Here is a 20,064-nt window from a genome sequence, read left to right on the forward strand (position 1 = left end):
TGTGCTGAATTCCTGATGGCTTCTTTTGCACAAGCTGGGGTTAGCACTGAAAATAAAATGTTGCTGGTTTCTCAGGGCCTGATCCTGCCTTTTGCTGAGCAGACGGTGCTAAGAGACAAGAAAAGATCAGTATTTAATGGCGCACAAAGAGTTTTCAAAAGTGGCTTTGTGTCTTACTCCTGGGATGCTCAGAATTGCAGAGAGCTGTTTTATTAAGTCGTCTTATTTTTAATCAAAATTAAATCACCTTCCAAGATTTGGGGATTGGTGAATCAGAGGCAGCCCAAACAACTTTAGAAACACCACTGAGAATTTCTGTTCCTTGCACACCCCAGCCCAGAGCCTTTTCCAGTCTGTCCCTTCTGGCTGGGCTGTGGGTCACGTTTTCTGGATGGAAAGAGCAGATTGCCATGAGAATATTTTAGGTACCTGAACTCTGTATCACATCGAGAGCATCCCAACAGCGCAGTTTTGATCTTTTTCAATGCATAAAATGGCAGCGTGTTTATATTTGTAACGCACGTGTACAGCAGAAAAGAAGGAACGGAGGGGGTGTCTGTGTATGTGTATATTATTTTCATGATTTAAAATAGAAACAATTAACCTCAGGGTCAGGCATTCCCAGGCAGTTAATGACCACCTGGATTAAAAGCCCTCAGCTTTGCCTCAGGCCCTCAACTCCTGCAGTCAGTCATTAACTGCTGGAGATTCCCCTCCTGTCAAAAATCATTGTTTAATTATAAAGATGGGACTGAACCCAAATTGTCACTCTCTTTTGCCCCTGAATTTTGGAAAAAGTCAGAATTTGAATTCAGATCCAAGCGTTGCTGTTCAGGGGCATCTCCGCTTAATTATAAACCTATCAGTTAATTACTGGCTATAAATTTCTGACACCCAATTGGTTATTCGACAGCTTGCTAACACTGCAGCAGAGCCCGTATTTTGGTCAGAAGAGAGTGTCCATGGCAACCCACTGGCCAACATGGGTAAAAGGTAATTACTGGAGCTATTTCTCTACTTTCCTCATCAAAGTAGCTGCCAGCTCCTGTTCAAAGTAAGCAATGTTGTCCTCTAGTTGGGGAGTTTCTTGCCTGTTTGCATGTCTGACTTGAAGATCCTCCGTTCCCCTCAAATGTTGCAACAGGTGGTCACTTCCAGGAATTTTTCTCGGTCACTATTGCTCAGATCTGAGCGGATTCAGGATGCCAAGGGAAGCAAAGGACCATTTTCTGGTCCTATCTCCCACCATATCTGGTCTGCCAACTGCGAGCCTTCAGCAAAACCGACAGCATCATTTATTTTTTTTCTCTATTAAACATTCCAAGAAAGAAAAGACCAAATTAATAATAATTAAAAAAAAAATAATCAAAAGAGAAGAATAAAAGGGTACCTGGGCATGTGAAGTATTTCATCTGTGTTTGAAACCAAGAGAGGAACCGCCAGCTAAAAATCCACTGCGGAGGGTTGACCTTTACGATGGAAGGTTGCAGAAATCCAATTTGATCTGTAGTCACCTGTCTGCCTCTGCCCCTTTCCTGAAATGTCAATCTTGCGGGGAAATTTGGTTATATAAGAGAAGAAAAATCCTTGTAGGCAAAAAAAGGAAACTGCTCTTAAATATAGTCCTTTCAATTCGTATTCATTTTCGGTTAGTGTGGCAAAGCAGGCCCCAAGTCGTCTCCATCTAGGAAATTTGAATGGAAGTTGCTCATACAGACATAGTCAGCAACTGCCTAGTTCAGTGGAGATTTTTAATTTAGGACTAAGAGAGAGAGATTGCCAGCAACAGACCCAATGCAGCGTGCAACGGGGAATTTAAAGGGGGAAAAAATGTGTGAATCGCACTGGATATCATTTGAAAAAAGCAAATAATGTGTTTGATTCTCACTCTTTTTCAGCAATGTAATTGAGCAGACATATGTTCAAAAAGGGTTTGGGTACCAAAATAGTACCTCAGCACTCTGTAGGCACCAAAGCCTGAAATCCAAACCCGTGAGCTGGGAACTCCTGCCGGAGCAGAAATGATGTTGTCCTCAAAATCCCCCAGGAGCTCTGCCCAGCCCCAACCCCAGCAGGTGGGACTCCTGATCCCAGGAGAATCAAGGCACCAGTTTGCTGCCCAGACTCAGACCATCTCACGATACACCTATTCTTTACCTTCCTAATTACTATTTCACTAATCAGCAAATTATTTGATCAGAAAATAGAGGTTGGAATTAACCCTATGAGGAGCCTGAATTTCCCTAGGGCTTTACCCAGGTGCCAAAACCTGTCTGAAACCCTGCCCCTTCCCCTCTCCCTTCTGCAGCTAGCAGCTAAAACAGACCTAAAAGACCTGGAATTGCACCCAAACTGAAACATTGCCTTTGTTTTCCCATTGCCTGACAGCCCAAGGAAAGTTGGGTCCCTGAGAGTCGGGTCCTTCCAATTTGCATTCTCGGTGCACAATCCTGGCTGGCACTTCCCATCTAATAACTGCGCCTTTTGTTTATCTATAATCCACCCCTGTCACTGTATACCTGTAGAGCACCTTTATCTCTAGGCCTCCTATCTCCCGTACAGAGACCATTCAGCCCTGGGGCTTGTCAGTTTTATGATTCATGGGTATATATTGTACCTAAGATCCTACAAAGAAGGTCTTGAAGTAATTTAAAAAAAAGAAAAGAAAAAAAAAGAAGAAAAAGAAAAAGGAAAAGGAAAGAAAACAGGTATTTCAGATGGCATGCTGTGTGAAAGAAATCCCTTATTGACTAGTCTAATCTTGTATAATGTAATCTAATAATAAAGCCAGTTCCCAGAGGTACTGCTCAATAGATGTTATAGTGTTAAAACATGTTTTATGCTGTGTTCTGAAACATATTAAGTGTAACAAAATTGTCCAGCTACTTCTTACATACCAGCTACTAAATATGGCATGAATGCTGTCAATAAAGTAAGCAGTTACTATATTTCAGATTTCTCCGAGGCATAGGATTCAGTTATACTTTCAGTAATCAATTAGTTGGCTGCTCATTACTGGCACAGATTGCTTGCAGCCTCTCAGGCTACATTCCCTGTATGCCCTGGGTGAGGAACTGTGCAGGGCATCCCATCCCACACACTGGGGCCATTGGTCCAGAGGATGCCAGGCCACTGCCTGCTGCTTTAGGTGCACCTCATCCCTCCTGAGCTGGGAACCACCTCACAGCAGAGCTGGATAGAAAAAGCCTCCTTCAAATGTGCAACGCAGTCCTGGAAGGCTTGAGTGGCTAAATTTTACTCACCATACTGGGGCAGGTTGAATGGGATGAATGCTTCAGGCTCTCCTTATCTCCCCATCTTTTGGAGCAGCCTTTGCCTCAAGCATCATATCAGGTTCTTGTCTTGGACCTAAGAACATAAAAACCTCATCCCAGTGATTGTTTCCCAAAAAAAAAAAAAAAGGGAAGAAAACCTCTGTGTTCCTGAGTCACACTGTTGCCGTGATGTAGTGTACAGAGATGATAGACAAAGAATTGTCCAACTAAAGGGATATACATCTCTGGGGCAGGATGCTCTGCAGGGATGGGAATGACACGCAGGGGGAAAAAGAGCAGGAACTGCTTCAGCTGGGCTTGGTGCCACTGGAAATCGCTGTGGAAAAACACCCCAACAACCTAAAAGGCACCAAAAAGCATTGAAACAGCCAGGATCACCTGCACGAAGAGGGACTCAGTGCACACATCCCAGACAGAATTGTCCAAGTGACCTCAATGACAAACAGATCTGTTTCCTGAGATGCTTTTCAAACTCCAGACCCCATCTTCTTTCTCAGGGCATGAATTTTCTTTGAACGGTGCTAGTTTTTTCAGTGTAGTCATAGATTAGAAATTATATGTCTGGGGTCCCTTAGGATTATTTTTTATTGGGTGTGTGAATCACAGAGTTGTTTCCGTTCCTTGATTAAATGAGTATGACTCTTAGAACCAAGGTTTTAATAATAAATGTTGTATTTACAAATTCATAATTTGCAAATACTCTTCAGGCTTCTTTTAAATTGCTGTTTTCATGGAGACTTCTCTCAGCAAACTGACTTGTACAAGTTTGGTTTTATTTGTAGAGAGCAGACACATCACGGGAATGAAGGCAAGAAAAGATAATGCTGTTGAGGCTTTTTCCCTTGAATGAAAATTCTTGGAAAATTAGTTGTTAATCCTGTTACAGGTGTGGAGAAGATTCAAAAATAATTTTATTGTTGTCATATAAAATGGCAAATTAAATCTAATATATTTGGGCAATAGCAATACTACTGACACTAATATTATACTATTGATAGATTCTAATAGCAATAATTAGTACAAATATTATTAGTGACATAATTACCTGATCTGTAGATATATTGTACACACAGTAGAAATTAGCAAAACAGAGCGCAGAATTACTTGCTGACATCTATATTTTCCATATAATCATCATAAAAGCAGGCATGGACTCTACGTGAAAAGATATACATGTTCTCCTGAAAATTATGCCAACAGTTGTTGTGAAGTGCCAAGATATGTATTGTTCCTTCCAGACCTGAGAAACAGAAAAGTACTGGCCATGAACAAATATAAATAATTAAAACAGATTTGCAGCATATTTTATATATGCAGTTGCTACTAGCATATGAGAAATATTGCCTTAAAAGATGTGATGCATCATGACACAATCACCAATTATTTATCACAGTAACAATCCAAATTGTGTCCTCAATATGCTTAATTGTATATTTAAATTAAATACAGGCAGTCCACGTAAAGTAGAAATCAATCAATATATTGTAATTAATATAATCATATCTCTCTAGAGATCTAGCAGGTATGTTAGATATAGACAGATATGCAGATTGTATTGCTTCTTAACACAACAGGACATTCATGTGGTAGGAGGGCCTGAAATACAAACAGTAAATACAGGTACATACTAGGTAATATTAAACATAGGTACATCGTTACAGACCACGAAATTGTTAGCCTTTATGTAGTCCCAGCATCTTTTCAGAGAACAGCAGAATTATCACTCTAGAAAGCATTATGTGTTGACATCCAATTGGTACTTAACAATAAAACAATGGCCTTATTAAATCTAAATTAAATCCTGTTTAAGATAAATTTAATTTAAAGTGTGGCTTAAATGGCTCACGAGAGTGACAAATGCCCTGAATGAAGCAGTCCCAAATCGTTTGTACTGCTTTATTATTTCAGCCAGATAGCTGTTTATTATTTTTATATTATTATTTTAATTTACTGATATTCCGTCTGCTTGCATAGAGCTATTTGAACAACCAGAACTATGGATCTGTCAGATGCTTTCTAATTCTAGCTCAGAGCTGCTAACATTCCTCAGAAACTTTTGCAAGCAGACAGAGTCATTAACATCATTTGACCATTTCATTTCAGGATTCATTTTACACAGCTGGAGCTGAGCTGTTCTGCGAATGAGACATGCCTATAATTGACAAAACACAGGACTGACCCTGAGCCAGCAAAAAAAAAATAATAATCTGTTACTTACATAAGCTAAAGGTGCTTACACTTTCGTAGTTTCTTGCAACAAATTTTGTTTTCTGTGAGTTGCATTTGCTTTGTGATTTTTTTCTGAAAAAGAGCATCTGCAAAATAATCCTCGTCCACTGTGTACTTTAAATAGTATCAAATAATAATCTATAACTGATGCAAACTCTCTGGGCATGGTTACCATCACAATTAGCTTCTTTCTAAAAAAGTGATTTTTCCTCCTTAAGCAAAAAGTGAGACAGGTACGGTGTGCATTTTATACTCTAGTGAATGGAACCCCTCAGCACTCCAATTCCCTGAAAATTTTCCACATTGATTTGTAACCTTTGGGGGAAAAATTCTTAATTCTCCATGGTTTCTGATCACTTAGGCTTTTCTGGGCTTGGGTAACACAGCATGCCACATGTTTTCCTAACAAATTGCATTCGGACACTTTCCGACACTTTCATTATTTTAACTCAGGTAATAATTAGTCACTGTCAGAGCTAAGACTTAGGTTGTGCAAATCAGAATAAATTTACCTTGCTGTAGCAGCAGTCACAAATGAAGCAATAAATTAGAAATAGCAAATTGTTACGGACTTAAGAGATCACAACTCAGAATCGCTACCTGAAATCCAGGAAATGTTACAGCGCTGCCAAGATTTCCTTGAGAGCTTAATTTTTCCAGATAACTTTGTGTTTCAAGAATGTTATTGCAAAAAGCCCTGGAGATATTATACTCGTGACATTCCCTAAGAAAACACAACGGGACTCTGCTATTGCAAAAAAAAATCAAATGACCAAAGACTGTTTCTTATTAGTATGAAACGCATGTCTTTTGAAGGTCTTCAGGGTTCAGAGTCTCTCCCCCTCCCCAGCTTCTCTCTCCCTTATCCTTACAGTTTGTATAGATTAAATGCATAGTGCAACCCCATGGGTTCTCTGTTGTAAAGCTATGTCTAATATGAGGCCACTAGACACTGTCACATAAAATCCATTAAAGTCCATCAGATCCACTGTCTTGGTAACATTCAGCTCATTGTCATTGGGCTGCTGCAATGAAGCATAGAGTGCCTGCTTTGAAACTTGATTAAAACAATTCATTAAAAGTAAGGCAACTAATCAGAACACAAGGGTTGTCTTCATGGGACTTGAAAAGTTCATTAGTGCCCCCACCATGAAAAACAGGGGCGGGAAAAAGAAAGAGGCAGGAGAGAGAAAGGGAGAGCCCTCCTCCTCCTCCCCTCCTTTTCGAGCTGTTTTCTAGGGGCTGCGGAGCCAGTGTCCTTCCCCTGGGCTTTAATTGGTTTGATCTGATCCTCCAACACCGTCCCAAAGCCTTCATTTGAAATTGTTGGTCATTATGGTGTGGTGCCTCTTTTTTCCATTTTCTTAAATAGCTACAGAAATGCTACTGGCCAAAGTTTTTCTTCTAATTTCACTTCTCTCACCAAAAAACCACAGATTTCATTATACAAATGCTCTTCTGTATAAAAGAACAAGAAACAAGAAGAAACAGCATCTCAGTCTCTTTTACAGTGAATGCTTGGCTTGTTTTCTTTCAAAATCTTCTCCAATTTAATTTTTAGCCCCTCAAAATAAAAACACTTGAAAATGAAAATTGTTTTGAATTTGTCAGAAGAGCACCACTCTAGAAAACATAATTTATGCTTTTGAATTGCCAGAAAAAATTCATTTTTTTCATTTGCTTTCTGAACAAATTTCTTTTTGATTTCACAATGAAAACAGCTCCGATAAATCAGTGTGTTTTGGTCAAGCTCTGTTTTTTACTCTGAAATTCTGACTGACCTGGTCAAAAGGCATCAACATGGGTACCTGAGCATAAATAGGCTATTTCTGCAAAGTTTTATTAAAAAGAAAAAAAAAAAACAGAACAAACAACAAACCCTTGCACAAATGATATCAGTGTGCAGAGGTTTCTTTCTAGCATTCCCACATACTGTTTGAGGATGTAAGGGGCTGCTGCGGGTCTGGCATATCTTGTCAGCTGTTTGCAGAGGTGTGTTAGCTCCTAATCTGAACAGGTAAATAGCAGTAAATTCACAGAGCCTATTTCACCGGTGTTAATGTTCTTGTGAATAGTAATAGCGGAGCGCTGCTCCAGACACCCTTCAGGAAGGCTGTGATTTACGTGATGTGGGAAAGGTCTATTCTCTTTGTTCAATATAAGCCATAAACAAAATTCATCCAAATGACTATTATGAAAAGTAGCTTCACAATATTGCATGAATCTTTCCACATCTTATATCCTATCTAAAGCTGATGCTTGTAAGATGGACTACTTGTATTGCAGGAACTCTATAGATTATCTCCATTACCGATTAAAGAGACTGCCTTTTTTCCGTGCCTCCTGCCTACTCATTTGTTACCTCCTTAAATGAGTGAAGGGTCTTTTGATTACAGGGTTCTTTGCTCAGGAAACCACCATATTTGCAAACACAAATGCATATATACACTCTAATGAATAATGAAGGTTATTTATTGCTTGTGCTTGAAATAATGGTTGATTTTGGAGTGCCTTTCATAAAACCCACATCAGAAAGTGTGTTATGTCCTGACATTTTCATTGCAGTTCAAGTAAAATAGTCCTCGGAAATTGTCTTGCTACCAAATTGCAATCATAAAGGCATGGCTTCAGACTCTGAGAATCACTTCAGATTGTGAACTTCTGGATAATATATAACATAAAGAGTTTAATTGAATCAGCCAGTTGGGTTTTTGCCCAGAAAAGTAGAAATTTAAATGCTGATGCAGCTTCCAATGACACCAGTCAGCACTCCTTAGATTGGATTGTAAATAATCTTATTTGAGGATATGCAGTATGATAGGGATATACTTGTCTGTAAACTTGCTAGCAAAAGTAATTAAATAATTCCATTGTGTACTAAGACATATGAAAAATCACTGACCCCAAAGAGATTTGATAAGTGTTTACCAGCAGCTAGAAGAAAATACTGACTTTTTAGCAACTCTTGTCTTATTTTTGAGTTGCTAGGACAAAACAGAATAATAAATCAAAACGCAGCAACAGTGAAATCTGTTTCTGACCCATGTTTGAAGACATTTGTGGCAAATGCCTTTCAGCCCACTTGGATGGCAACACGAATCCACTGTCTGAATGCAGCCTGGTTCACATCCCAGTGTTTAAAAGTTCATCTGGATTGGTGTCCTGAACATCTCAAGTGAGGTTTTTCAAGCTTCAGCTATGACTGATAGAAACAGAAAAATAAATACAAAAAGATCTCCCACCTGATCCAACATAAGGTATTGTATCCATTCAAGGCCAAAAAAAAGGGGAATCTGGTCAGTACTTTTAACTGAAAATAATATTTACTCCCAACTCATAAATATCTCAATTTTTTTCCAGAAGTTTCACACTTGTTTAATGAGAAATGTTAAAAGTGAAAAATGAAACAATTTAAAACCCTGCCTTCATACACCTTTAATACTTTCTTTTGCTTTTTTTTTTTTTTTTCAGATATAATGTTATAATGGACAATTGAAATAATTAAGGGGGTAAATAGAAGACAGTGGAGCAAAAGTTCAAACAAGTGAAAATATTGGTTTTGTTTAAAAACCCCAGGGGCTGGGTTTTTTTTACAATTTAAAATGAATTTTAAACATTCATCTACAATTTTTCAAGAAAGCAAAAACCTGAGTGAAGGGTTTTCCTTAAATATTACTGATGTTTTCCAATGTCCAAGTTGTGAGGTGCAGTTACTCAATGTAAGAGGCATCTGATCCGAAGTACAAAGTTGCCTTAGTCAGAGACAGCTTGGTTAGGATGAGAGAGGGTGGTCCTTTCTACTGTAGCTGTTAGTGTGTGTAGGAAAGCTAAAGAATTTGTATTAAGTGTGAATTAAGAATTCACACTTCAGATGTTCTTGTTTCCCTATCCATACTACTCGCAAAGCTTAAAGGCTACAGCTGCCTTCATCCATTCTGCTTAATGTTGTAGCATCATTAGTCCATGCAAACTCAGTCATGTGTGCTAGACCGGTCACTAATTTAGTTCCTCTGGATTTCCAAGAAAAGAATTTGAGAAAATCTCAAGCATTTCACAAAATGATGCAGAGCTCCTCTAAGAAATTGAATCTGTATCCTGCATGGCTACTTTGCTGCCAAAATTATTGTTTATGGAAAAGTTGTGACATCAGAGACTGTTGACTTGTAATTTTTAAGATTGTGTTTCACCTAGAAGTATAAAAATGGCAACCTTATGGATCTAGTCAGATTCCAGTTAGAGTCATCTTCCCTTCCCAGTGTAGTTAGCCACAGTTACTGTTACAAAACAGAACCTTCATTCTGCTTGGGAAATGGGTCTCTGTTGTAATAGACAAGAATATGCATCTTTGGCAACTTTTACTCTTTTTTCCTTAGGTTTATTTTCATTAAAAGTAACAAAATAGCTGTTTGTAACTACTTAAACTTTTCGTTTCTGCAAACTGCAGTGAGAGCTCTCAAGATATCTCATCAAGCTTCATTTTATGATACCTCTATTTTATTTCCCTGCACAGTCTGTCCATTTCTTTTCCCTTTTCCTGTTTCCTCATGATGATTAGCACAATGTCTACAAGGAAATCATCTGTAGCTGGTGTAAACATAAATGCACGTTTCATCCCACTGAAGATACGACCAACCGTATCTTTCACCAGAAACAATCAAGATTAAATTTGCTAAATAAAATATCTCTATTTTTCCTGTTACCATCTTATCAAGAATGTCTGAGGGCTAAAAATGTGGTAGACCAGAATATATGGATAATGTGGCTAGGTCACCTTGGGCACCACGCAAGGTAAAGGCTTATTGTCTTCACTGTTGTAAAGGCTGTATGGATGTGTTGTGTTTATTTTCTTAGTAGGATGCCAGTAGGGACTACAGAGTTAGGGGAAAATGAGTGTGCAGAATTAAGCATATCTTCACCTGCCTCTGTAAAGTAATACTGACCCTCATTTTGCCACAGGTCTGTATCAAAAGTAGCTCAGTCAGGATGGAGAGCCAGCACCCCTGTTTCTCCCCAAAACTTATTAGCCACCAGACCTACTTCAGCTCCAAAAAATGTGAATATGCATCCAAAATCAACTTTGCAGATGGATTTTGCTTCCATTAAATTCCATGGTGAAAAAAAAAGCCATATATAGGGTTTAATTTAATTATGGGCATACAGCACTTGCAAGAAAAAATAGGTTCATATTTGGATTTATGGAATTATTTTACTGAAAAAGAATTACGTTACATATTTAAATCCCTAGTGGCTACTAATGTTTTATTAAATACAGTGTAAATCCAGCTGCGACCATGCAATAAAACCTCCAAGGGGCAAAAAAAGAGTGTGTTTTATATTTGATTTTTGCATGCAACAACTCAGTCTCCTGAATGCTGCCCATATGCCATTATGCTCTCCTTGACATTGATCTTTAATAGGGGCTCAATATGCTGAACCCCTGCTTAAATGTACAGAAGGAATACAGTAAGATTACGCACCACCTCTAAAATTTCATATATCTGGCCCAGTCACAAAACAAAACCTTGTGCAAAGCTATTGTATAAACGTATTTAACATCGGTTAGTAAAATACACAGAAATTCGGTTTGTAGTGAGAGAAGTTTGATTTCGTTACAGAACTTCAGGAAATAATGATATGACTCTGTGGACAGTCACCCATAGTAATTAGCTGGAGAGTAAATCCATTTGTTTTTTGCTTTTTTTTCATCAGGACATGCATTTTCACTCTCATGTGCCCAGGGTTTGAAAGGTTTACATTACATAAAATTAGGACTATATAAACTATGAGCTTCATCTGTTTTCTAATATGATTGCCCCTTCCCTTGAACAGAGTAGCCTAATTGATAGCCTCCATTGTATGCGATGCACGTCAATAAATACTGAACATGAATGTGAATCAATATTGTGTTAGTACTGGGATTAAGCAAGCTATTTTCTCCCTTTTTTTTTTTTTTCTCCAGAAGAGATGAATATAAGTAAATAAAATGACTGTTTGTCTGAAATTCTGCCTAGGGATTTAGTTTTGCATTTCCCTGTAGAAACGCAACATCAGAAGTCACTCTGGTCCCTAATACTTTGGCCCAGAGTATGTACAATAGAAGCAAACACCTCAGCAGACAGTCCTCTTCACTAAAAAAACAGGTGCTGTTGCAGAGGCAAAGAGATTTGACTTCTGATATCTTCTCTTTTTTTTTCTTTTTTTCCAAGCCACAAATTAGAGGAAAATTTATGAGAGCCTAGACAGTAATTTATAGGACCAATATTGACTGCTCTTGACCCTGTGTGTTATTTCGCAGTCTAAACAATGCCAAATCGCTTAGATGACCCAATACCATGCCAAAATCCATAGACACCTGATATATATTACACAAATTTTTAAAGCGTGGCAAAAACACAACGTAGTGATAAATGACCACAGTATTTTAGATCAGTTCTTGCAAATGCAGAGCACAAGAGCTTCGGCAAGTTTCTTTTGGGAAATGAGGATTGGAAAAGGAGGTGTATAATGTTAGGACCTGTTAACTATTAGATCAAAGTTTGGACCTAAGCCCATAAAGACAAGAGCTTACAAAAAGGCTGTGGACCAGTCATTGCCCATAAACACTCAAGTGCTTCAGATGTAGAGTAGTCTACTTGTTAAAGTGCTTGACATTGTGTTATGTGCCCTCAAGGGAATCACCTCTGCTTTCCAAGAAGTCAGAACTCCTTATCCCGACGGAGACAGGTTGATGCAGAAACCCCATGGATCCTCCTGCCTCCGTCCCAACAGGCACCACCAAGTCCTGCCTTGCAATTATTGTCTGCTTCAAGACCAAGGGTGATTGGGTTTGGGTTTGGTTTTCCAAAGCACTTAAGTGAAAATAAGTGGACCTTAGATGTTTAAGAGACTTAGGAAATTTAAACTAATTTTTTCTAGAAAAGTTGAATTATACAATCACGTCCAAAGACCTGATCTTCTGATGGGCTCAATATTAATGTACATACCAAGGTTAATGGCCAAATTTTCTAAGGAACTAAACATTTTAAGGTAGTGGCAATGTTTGGCTTTGTGATGGCTAACTTTTAGTCCTGAGTAACATGCTCTAGCTCTAGGCAATCCTGCTTCAGCAGGGGAGTTGGACTAGATGATCTCTATGGTCCCTTCCAACTCTAGAAATTCAGTGAAATTCAGTGAAATTATCAGTATATTCACTTAGGAGGTAGAAACACTTCAGTATAAATCCTTTCTGCCCCAATTTTTTTACAGAAGCAAAATCTATGTCAACCACATCTGAAATGACTGCCCTAACCACAGGTCTTGGTAGGAAATAAGTCTTTTTCAGTATTGCCATTGTAACTACTATTTTATACAGAATGTTTCCATTAAAGGAGAGGCTGATCCCCCATCGCATGGTTAGAGAATCATTCCCGTACTTCCTTCAGTTGAGGTTTTGTGTTGATTTTTTTTCCATTGCACAGAAATAAAATACTTTTCATTTATTCCCAAAGTAGATGTATGGGCATTTCTATATTGAAAGTTAGCAAAAACTTTTAAATTATACATACTTGAACATACATATGTATGCACATTTATACATGCAAATCTGCTGAGACTACTTGTTGCATATGCACAAATGCAGATAAAAAACCTTTGCAGTGACCTCTTAATGTGCTGCATTTCTTGCAACTGATTTTTTTTACTTTTATACATAGAAAGGGAAAAGTAACATATTTTAGGGATGTATTTTGCAGATTATTTTTCCAGTAGCAGCAAACCGTTTCTGTACAGCTACTCACACTAGATGAATTACCCTTTTCCTAGCTTGCATCTACAACAGTTAATTTAAATGGTGACTTGTGGGGAATGTATGGCTAAATCAAGACTTCAGTTGGAGGGCTCAGCTTAATTTTCTGTGGCACCTTGTGTCACAATATGTCACATCAGTGTGGCTGCATGGGTAGATGGGTTAGTCTTAAAGAAGGCATCACTCTTAAAAGGGCTTTTCTGAAAAGCCAAAAAAACAGCCAAGCAAAAAATGTTAATGAACTGGATCTCCATGCATCAATCTGTTCTTATGGTTAATTACTGTACCATTGGAGGAGTTTGGGGAGGAAAGAGGACTCAGGTTTGCACTGCAGAGTCATTTCACATGAAGGTTTTGAATTTCACTTTGTGCTGACAGCATCTCTTAACCTGGAGTACCGTCCCAAAGTACCTGAGACATTAACAAGCCTGCAAATTCCAACTCCTTTTTTTATTTGCCTCCCACCCCTTTCCCCTTTGTTGCTATAGTAAAAATGTTTCTACTTTTCTACATCTGTCTGCTGTTGCCAACAAAACACTGGAGAACAGGAGGTGATCTTTCTGTTTTCGTTCCAGCAGCCTGGCCCTGAATGAGTTTAATCGGCTGAGAAACGCGACTGAAAAGGGCTTTGCTACCCTTTCTAACTTCACTGCGCTCAGGCTTTCTGTAGCCTAGAGAGTGACACCCTATGCCTTATTTCACTGTGGATTATTTAGAATGCTTCAATTGTGACTTGTCAATGTGGTCCGGGGTAGATCAAGGCAAAACCTCTGACAAGAAAACAGCAATGCGAATATGATGTGACTGACTGCCGCACAATGGACTAATACCTCTTAATTTGGACTTTTAGCAATCGTTTACCATCCTTATGCCCTTGAAGACTCCAAATCCACTCGTACAGAGAAGAAAAAAGTCCTTTTCTTTTTTCTTCCCTCTCCCTCCTTCCCTCCCCATAACTCGAGTGTATCGATCAATGTCTCCGTATGCATTTAATAGCTTTATTTCAAAGCACTTTACTCTTAAAAGCCCCTCTCACCAAGGCATACTATTGAAATACTGTGCAGGTGTAATTAAATGAGGCAATTTTTCGCCCTGGACTATATCCCTGTTCTCTCTTTGGCTTTAGAACTACAAGACGAGTCTTGGTCACTTCTTATCTCTGGGCAGCACTGATTTTTAGTTTGTCTCTTTTTTTTTTTAATTAAAAAAAATAATTAAAGTGAAATTAATTGGTTAAAGGTTAATAGACGTAGAGATTGACGTCCTTAGTAAAAGTACTCCACCTGAAATGACAGTGCACGAGCCTTAATATATTACCAGCAAGTTATGCTTGTACTGCACCCAGGAGTAATATGGCCAGGGCATCACTGAATGCCAAGTATCCTGTGACTTTGCTGTGGAGACTGCTTCAAAGTTATTCAGTTACTGCTGGATGCTGTGACTGTATTTGTGATGCTCACTAAGAAATGGAGGGAAACTATTCATTTATTTCACGTGGGAAGTTTTCACACAACAGTTTTTTGCTCACTACAAGATCTAGGGAAGCAGTTCAAAAATAGCATTTCAGAACATCAGTGTGAATAGATTTCATACGTCTCTTTTGATATTTTTTCTGTTCCTTATCTTTAGGCACTTTTCACTAACACTTGTCTGCATGAAATTTCACCCACAAAAAAAAGCTGCAGGAGAGCCTTGTGGGCACTCGTGCACATATATTTTCACCAAAAGGGTTAGAAGGTCAGTTGAAGGCTCTTTGAAATATGTGTGTCATCCAATGAAGACAGAGAAACGTAGCTATGCATCTTAATCAGGCATCGTGAATAGGAAATACTCAAAGCAACAGTCATGGTGAATAGTCTGTGATTAGTCCACAAGCTGAAATCAGACCACATAAACCCCATGCCAAATTATTTTGAATTCTGAACATAATTGTAAAAATCTAAATTTGTCAATAGATAAGTCACCAGCAGAATAAAGGTATAAATTTCTCAGATAGATTGTTCACAAAGGATAGAGTGCAGAGCTACAACCTGGAATAGTATTGAACCCGATGACCTAGAGGTGAAGGGCTGGAGAGCCCATAACCAATCACCTTTGAATTCAGTGTACTGGACTGTCTATTTGAAAATTAAACAAAGACCCAACTGTAGTAATTGTGTCACCTTATGTACTTAAAGTAATTTCCCCAGCTCAGCTCAATATCTGGAGGAGCAAACGGAGAAATTGCCTGTTGTGTCACTTCTCTTCTCTAAGGCTTTATATCTACTCAATTTTTTCCTCAGTGCTTTCCTACTGCTCTTCACAAAAACATTGCAAAGTTCCTCAGAAGAGGCAATAAAATGCACAGATGGCTGAGCCAACAGAAATAAAACTAAAATAAGACCTTCACGCAGATGTGAAAAGGTGAGACAAAAAAAAAAACACCTTTGCATAGCTGTTTTCTTTAAACACTGGTCCATTTTAGCTACACTGAAGTTACAGAGAAAATATATTTATTTGCCAAATCACTGTTGTAATAGAATTACTTTATGTTTTTTAATTAAAAAATCTGAAAACAAAACTTGCTATGACAGGTGTCAGTCATCAGGGTGTGGCATAAACATGACCCGCTAATTCTATGTGGTTATTGACTGACCAAAGCCCCAATATGCCCCAGCATGGTCTAAGAGCAGAGTTACCCTCACCTGTAGCTACTGTTGGCTTCTTGAAGAAGAGGTTTCATTCAGACTTCACAGGCTTAGTGCCTTCTTAGGGCACTAAAAAGGGTTTTCTAGTCCATGGAGAAAGTCAGACTTGAAAGCCCCTTCTTGCCCCAAACCACTAAGAGAAGCCTAAGCTGCTCTTGGATGTGAAGTCATTAGCATTGCAGCCGCCTCCCTAAAGCAAATATGTGAGATGCCTTGAGGACCCTGAACCCAGCAAGGCAGCAGAGTTAGAGAAAACACTTAGACTGATTTGCAAGCCATGGTAAAATGAAGTCTTCTCTGATGCATCTTTCTTCACCCCAACAGTTTGGCTTTGAGATCATTTCCATGTCTGGCAACCTCTCACCCTGATGGAACAGATGAATAATGAGGGCCAAATTCTGCTAAAAAAACATTACCTTCTTGGAGCAGAACTGTTTCCTTCACTTTGCCTCTATGAAACTATGGGCCCTTTCTACCTTGGCTGAGCCATGTTCTCAGCCAGGGTAAGTCAGAGTAGATCCACTGAACTTCAATGGATGTATATTGCTTTACAACACCTGAAACACTGCCAGAAGCCATAATTATGATAATAGTAGCAATAAAAAAAAAAATAATCTTCTTATTAGCATGAAGATGAACTTAGATTCTGATTTTTCAGACGCTTCTTTTTCCAGCACATTCCAAGCTAACAAGTGACTTAAACCAGAACAGGACTGGCTTTAAAGACTCCTTCAAGACTGAAAATAACCCTTTCAACTAATTGTGCTTATGTTACCTCCTTCAGCAGCAATTATTTGGTTTCATCCCAACCTTCCTACTTACCCATAATTACCATCTCCTTTGACACAGTTAACTAAAAGTGAGTATTAATATGGATTTAATGTTGTTTCAGAAAATGGTAGAGCACCAAGGGTGCCAATGACCCTACTTTCACTTTGTACTAAAAATGTGTTGATCTGTGGTTTCTGGCTGCTGCTTGAATTTGACTTGAAGGTTGAAAGTAAACACATCACTCAAGCACATGGTGCATGAATTAAGGTCTTTCTGTCACCAGCCTCTGCTTTTTTTTCCCTACTCCCTGGGTCAGGCACCCCAGAGTCCCCCCCTTTCCCCTTTCCTCTCATGGGACCCTGGGGAAATATTTCTCTTGACATGAACTCCTGCGTGGCTAACACCTGCGTTTCTTTCAGTGCACATGTCCATGGGAGAAGTTTTGCATTTTTCTTCTTTTTTTTTCCCTCCCCCAGAAAATACTTCTCTAAGAATGATCAGATTTTCCTAGCCACTCCAAACACAGAGACTTGTTGCCTTTCCAATGGTGGAAAGCACACTGCTTGACTTTGAATTCCCTTTGGCCAGGAGTTCATCTTCCAAAAACATGTGCTTTAAATGAACACAGTCCACATTTTAATCTGCAGTATTAGGGGTTATGATGGAAGTGGAGACATAGCAAAGCCAGGTTTTTCTACCTCTCAGAATAATAATAAAACCTAATGTGGCAAATTTCTCTTGGCTTCCAGATATTAGAATGCATTCAACATACCTTTGGCAAGTTTACACCTACAAGGGTTTGCTGTGTCAGAAACCGCCCTCTTAGAGGATGAATTTTTTAACAGAGAAAAAGATCATTGTTATAGCTTGAAGCAGTTCCTTGACCAAAATAAAGCTATGCTGTAAAATAACTTTTCTCGGCATAACTGTCTTTACCAGGGCTTTTGCTGGTATAAATATGTTGGTTGGGGTTTATGAAGGGGGGATTGTTCTTTTTCTTATTTTTACACACTAACTGACATCTTTATTCTGGGGAACAAAATTAAGTGTAAACCAAGCATTACTGTCTACAGCATTTTCTTGGGGTCAGGGTTTCCAGGGAATAATAGAAGGAGAAAGCTTCCTAAAGACATATCTTTGTGGAGTAGGGATGGGGGTTCCAATTTACTAGTCTTCATCTTATTGAGGGCAATAATTTCCCTGAAGACTTTATTGGCAGGGTATCACTGCAGAAAACGTTTGCTGCCGGCAACCCTATTATTTTCCATGAGAAATACAGTCCCGTGAGAAAGCACGTTCTCACTCTATTTCTGTGGGAAACACCAGGAGAAGAAGAATTCCAAATCCCGCGAGACCCAGCAACTGGAAACAACACCAGAAGCCCTCTTGTTTGTGTAACTTATTGCAAAAATATCAAAGGAGGGGGAAGAACATGTTTTCATAAAATTTTCACTTTGCAAGAGCTCAGTTTTTTAAAAAAAAGGATTTATATTTGACAGCCCAAAATCCCAAGGATGTTCAGTCTATTTCAGTTGTCAATTTATGATCTTTAAAACATTTTTAAAATTGACTGAACCTTAACTACATCCTACCTCATCTTGTACTAGCCAAGTTTTACAGATGCCATCTTAAAAATCAATTCAAAGAACAGCCATAAACTTGAAAGCTTCCTATTTGAAGTGTATATGGCAGAATGCAATTTTGTTTAATTTTAATTGACAGAGATGTCAGCCTAAGAGAATATTTTAGAATATTAGTAGGAACAGTAAACTCATGCCTTGACACTTTTATGATATAATGGTATAATTCTCGGGAAAAAAATCACCACTGTCAGGATTTACACAAAAGCGGTACATGTTTTACTTTTTCCTCAGTAAAGGAGTGACAAATGTATTACTAATTACACAATTACTTTATTATGTAGAACCGGTAATAAAACCCTTGACGTATACTGAAAAAGTCTTAGTTTCATTAAAAAAGACAGGATTTTTTTTTTTTTAATTAGTATTACAAATTTTCTGGTGAGGTTTCAGCCAGTGGGATGTAGTTCAGTTCACTGCCCTCTACATTTTCCTACACAAAAAGCATGTTTGTAAGGCCTTTTTGTTCCTGAGGAGGCAAATCCTCAAGTGATGTAAAACTTCTATCGCTACCTATTTGAGCAAGCAGAGAATTAGGCTAGAAGAAACATGATCAGTTACTGCAAAAGTTCCAAACACAGTGATTTCTGTTGGTTTTCTTGGGTACCGGTTATTATATGTCTTAATATTTTTTTGATATGACAAAGCAACTTCACATTAAGAAAGAAACGCCTGACTTGACTTAACATAATTTACTCATGCTCTGAGTCCAGATGGAAAGTAGGAAACTTCCCTAATTTTGAAAGTGGCCAGATTCTGAATTTACCTCTTTTTGCAGAAGTCCACAGAACTAAAAAACTGAGTCCTCAGTCCTCGACTTTGTGAGTGGATGAAGTCCTGCTGTACCTAACTATACCCCATTGTCCCTTGCACTGCTGCTGTAAAGAAAATTCCCAGGCAACACAAAGTGATGCAAAGGCAAACTGAGGAATTTGGTGCTGCTGTACAATAAGTAGAAATAATACTCCCTAACTCCTTAAGGCCTGATCTAGAAAACTACTTAAATATGCAGCTAACTTTAAGCACGTGAGTAATCCCTTTGACTTTAAAGAATTAGTTTTGTGCTTAAAGTATAGTGCCCTGCTGTATGGAGACCTAGCCTCCAAAACAAAGTATGGCAGCGATTTAGTGATTAATTACAGGCTATAGATGGACAAGCCAGTTGGGTTAAACAAGAAGTGGCCCAACCCTTTGCCCTTCTCCTAAAACAAATCTGAATAAAGGTCAAAAGAGTTTGGTTAAGGATGTACTTACCAAACTTTCAAATCTTTTGAGGACCATCCACCACTAGTAAAGGCTCTCACATTGTATCCCTCCGGGAGTCCCATAGGCGTAGTCGGTTGTAAACTCATTTTCCTATATGGTCAGGCACGCGTGTTGGGGGGGAGGAATGAATGACAATGTAGAACGGCCAAAGCTGGTGTCCTGTGACCATGGAGCTTTTAATATGGAGGCAACGGAATCGGGATTAAGAATTGCAGCTGCTAAAATGCTAAACCCCACATACAGCGCCTATGGCTCAGATGTTATCAAGCGTAAAATCTTTTGAATAAAGCCTTACATGGGGGCACCATTGTAAACTGCTTTCCCAGTTAAAGCCTTTAGGTAGCAGTAAGAAGGAAAAGGTTGTATTTTGCCGTATTGTTTTCAGTAATATG

General features: G+C 38.7%; 1 long non-coding RNA gene across 1 annotated transcript; it reads right to left on the reverse strand.

The window, feature by feature from the left end:
• Window positions 1-2,964: 2,964 nt before the first annotated feature.
• Window positions 2,965-19,831, reverse strand: LOC106889414. The gene is made up of 3 exons (XR_001412304.1): window positions 19,661-19,831; window positions 4,342-4,536; window positions 2,965-3,369 (listed from the first exon to the last, which is right to left on the reverse strand). It is a non-coding gene; the product is annotated as an uncharacterized LOC106889414 (long non-coding RNA).
• Between the last annotated feature and the right edge of the window lie 233 nt (window positions 19,832-20,064).

This window comes from Calidris pugnax, unplaced genomic scaffold (assembly GCF_001431845.1).
Source record: "Calidris pugnax isolate Ruff unplaced genomic scaffold, ASM143184v1 scaffold70, whole genome shotgun sequence".
In the NCBI taxonomy this organism is placed as follows: Eukaryota; Metazoa; Chordata; class Aves; order Charadriiformes; family Scolopacidae; genus Calidris; species Calidris pugnax.